At 44.7% G+C, this 3,783-nt stretch overlaps 1 pseudogene; it reads left to right on the top strand.

The window, feature by feature from the left end:
* The first annotated feature begins 1,623 nt into the window (after positions 1-1,623).
* Positions 1,624-2,267, top strand: LOC147726915 (claudin-7 pseudogene; annotated as a pseudogene).
* Positions 2,268-3,783: the final 1,516 nt, after the last annotated feature.

Here is a 3,783-nt window from a genome sequence, read left to right as displayed (position 1 = left end):
CCTGTCTTGTAAATAATCCCTTATGAATGTTGCCCGTGCCAGTTGGCACAATGTACATGTGTGATTTTATCTGATGTTTTTTTTTCAATACAAAAGTTATTTTTATAATAACCTTGTGTGGAGTCTCTTTTGTGGTGTGCCTAGTATGTTGTTGCTGTTGTGCGCTGGCGCAAATGCTTTACACATCGCCTCCGAGTTTAGCCTTACTGCTTGTGCCAAGCTACCAAGGGGGTGAGCAGAGGTTATCTTGGCGTGTGACTTCCTTGACCTGACTAGAATGGTGGTTTCTGCCTGGCTGTGGCGTCAGCCTTAGCCTACCAGAAATAGCCAGTTCTAACAAGATATCGCCCACTATTTGTGAGGCAGTGCACTTAACTCTACAGGAAGCATAACTTCCTGATTTCCCCTCTTCTCTATGTGATATACCTTAGGAAACAGTAGACCTAAATAGCATCTCCCCCATAATCGCAAGAAAGCTTAAAGTATGGATACTTTGCACAAATATAGCAAACACCAGCAATAACAGGGTCATCTCAAGCAAGGACAAAGTGAAAAATCTAAAAGTTGAAACCTATTGGGACAGTCACTTCATCCCATTTTTTTTAGACTGAATAGTTATTTTCCTCCTTGTAAAACCTAATTTTCCATGTTTCTCCCAGTCTAAAGTCAACCTTGGTTGTTCCAAAAACGTCCCTATAACCCTCCTATTCCTTATTCCGAATATGGTATGATTTCTTCCCTCCTTTTTTGCCTTCATTTCAATCTACTCCATTCTGTCTTCCAAATAATCAATGAAATCCTTCTCAACCTGGCTCAACGTGCAAGTTAGATTTGTTCTATGTGCTCGAGAAGTGTCAAGTTTAGTTAAAGATTTGAAGAAATGCCAAACGGTATTCACAGACTGTGTGTGAGGGTTTAAAAGCTTAAGCATGGGCATCTCTAACAAAAAGACGGTAGTTTGAGAAGTAATGCTAAAACTGTCCTTGAAGAAAAAGCTCGCTCAACATTTAACTACAGGTAATACCATAGGAGAGAGGGATTTGGTGATATTTCATCGCTTCCACCACAGATGAAGGCAGATGGGTGCAGACGTAACAGTCCTTGGCATGGATTAGACAAGTATACTCACTCAAAAGATTGAAAAAGACATTAGTATTGACATTTCCCTCAGAGCTATTTTGTAGTGGAATTTCTTCTCTAAACTACATTGTTTTGCTACAGAAACATGGGTATGTTTAGCTGTAGGGGTAACTTGCTCGAGAGAAGTACTCAAACTCAGTAGAGAGTATATAATTAGAATAATAGAAAACATTGCTACTACAACTACTAATGCTCTACGCTTATTTTGTGAAAGGGTTGCCATGGTTTCTAGTGAATTAGAAAAAGAAAAATGTGAATCAGACAAATATTGGCAAGCACTTGTTGATAAATTAATTGTTCGAATTTCTACAAAGCTGATGACTTCTTTACAATGAATTAAGATACCAGACTCTAAAGAGAAAGGGAGAAGGCACCACCGGTCGGACAGAGGCTCAGAGAGGAAGAGATCGCCGGATCCGGGCAGGGGAAGAGAGACAGGAGCGGGAGAGGAGTGCTGCGGAGGCCTGGAAGTGTGGACCAACCATGGCGAACTCGGGACTGCATATGCTGGGCTTTGTGCTGGCCCTGCTGGGCTGGATCGGGCTGATCATGGCCACCATCCTGCCCCAGTGGCAGAAGAGCTCCTACGCCAGGGACAGCCTCATCACTGCCATCACCGTCTACCAGGGGCTGTGGATGAGCTGCGCCATCCAGAGCACAGGCCAGATGCAGTGCAAGGTGTACAACAGCATCCTGGCACTGTCCGCTTCTCTACAGTCCACGTGAGCACTCATGGTGGTTTCCATTGTGGTGTCCGCCATGGGCATCGCCATTTCCACCATACGAATGAAATGCACCAAGTGTGGTGGAGATGACAAGGTGAAGAAGGCTTGCATCGCCATGACCGGGGTCTTCGTCTTCCTGCTGGGAGGTCTGGCTGCTCTGGTTGCGTGTTCATGGTAAGGCAACAAGATTGTGCAGACTTGTACAACGTCTTCACCCCTGTCTATACCAAGTATGAGTTTGGACTTGCAATCTTCATTGGCTGGGTGGGATCATTCCTGGCGGTACTTGGTGGTGCTCTGCTCGCTTGCTCTTGCCCAAGGAAGTCTGGGTCGAAGGGCCACAAGTACCCCAAACCGAAAGCAGCCCACAGTGCTAGCCCAGGGAGTACGTTTAAGATATGACAGGCAACAATCATCAAACACCAAATGCCAGTTGCTCTTGAACTCTGCAGGACTGATCAGTTGGCAAAAACTGAATTAAGTCCTCTTTGTATCCGGCAAGCAGATGGAGCCATTCAAAGTGACCTGGTCGAGGGGTGCAGATCTCCTGTGGCACACACTGTGTCGCCTTAACTTTTCAAAGTGCCTGGGTTCCTGAGTGCTCCTTTTAGTGCTCATTAACTATGTTCCATTTTAAATTGTCTTCAGTCCTTCAAGCACCTGAGCCACACATAAGGGAAGAACACCACAGGCCCCATACTCCGTGCTAGAGAGAATGAATGCAAAAGCATGTCCAGTTTGAAGAAAAGACCCTGGCTTGAGGCACAAGCATGTCCAGTTTGGGGAAAGGTCACTCGAAGGAGGTGCGGTTGATCACCTTTGTCACTAATTTGTGTAAGGGGCGGGGGAGGCGTGAGTTCACATGATAAGCAATTGTGTTGCGGACCATAGGATTTTTTAGAGGCTGATTTGATTAAAACTTGGGCTGGTAGGGTTCTTAAAATGCTATGTGGGAGTATGTTATGACACCTGTGATTGTGTTGGCCTGTTTGAACTGACTTCAGTATCCCGGATGAGGTAGCAGGTCCCATTGGTCCCCAGCGTGAAAACAGGTTTGCCAGTGTCCTGAGCACTATGAACCAGAAGTGCCTGCCCCTGGCATCTACCTACCACCTACCCCTGCAGTTTCTGGCCTGTCCAACTTCTGTTAACACATTGTTAGCTGGTGGTGCCCTTTTGTAGATGTGGCATGGAGACAACAGCACCCTCATGCCTGCCTGCTCAGGCCTGTAGACAATGTGTAGTGTAATCCGTCCGTTGGAAGCCTGGGTTGGTTCATCTTAGAAGGGCTGTTTTGTCTCGTGAGAGATGCTTTAGATAAACACATAGTTGTGTAAAAACAGATATTTAAGCCTTGAATTTAGTTTTCATTGCACTGTATCATTGGGACATTTTTTGGAATTTTTGTATATAAGTAATACAACTTTTTTTGGAATTCAAATTCAGTTGCTTTCAAAGTCATACTCTAACGTCACTCTTCTTCTAAAATGATATCTACTCTTCTACTGGCTCCTCGGCTCTAAAGGTAATTACATAGTTTAATTAGGAAGTTCAGTCATTTAGAAATGTCACTTCGGTGTAATCAAAAATCCAGAGTGAGTCGAAAACAAATGTGGTAGCTTTAACTATGGAGGTTCATCAAAATCAGTCAGGGGATCATCATGTTCAAGTCAGCTTCACTCTCTGCAAAGTATGTCCATTCAGAAGCAGAGTACCCTCAACAAGACACCCACTTTCTGTTTCATCTTTTGGCCACTGGCTGCTTGCATTTGTCGCTGCTTTGCTCACTGATCTTTGTGTCCTTGTTGATGACCGCTAGGATTCATTCTCTGGACATGGAAATTATTTGTCTTTCACTTCTCTTTGGCCACCCTTCGTTACCTGACACACTCTACTCACACCGCTAGTACATTCTCCA

The sequence above is a fragment of the Lissotriton vulgaris genome, chromosome 3_1 (assembly GCF_964263255.1).
Source record: "Lissotriton vulgaris chromosome 3_1, aLisVul1.2, whole genome shotgun sequence".
NCBI lineage: Eukaryota > Metazoa > Chordata > Amphibia > Caudata > Salamandridae > Lissotriton > Lissotriton vulgaris.
Note: the sequence above shows the minus strand (reverse complement) of the source record. Positions and strands in the feature narration are given on the sequence as shown.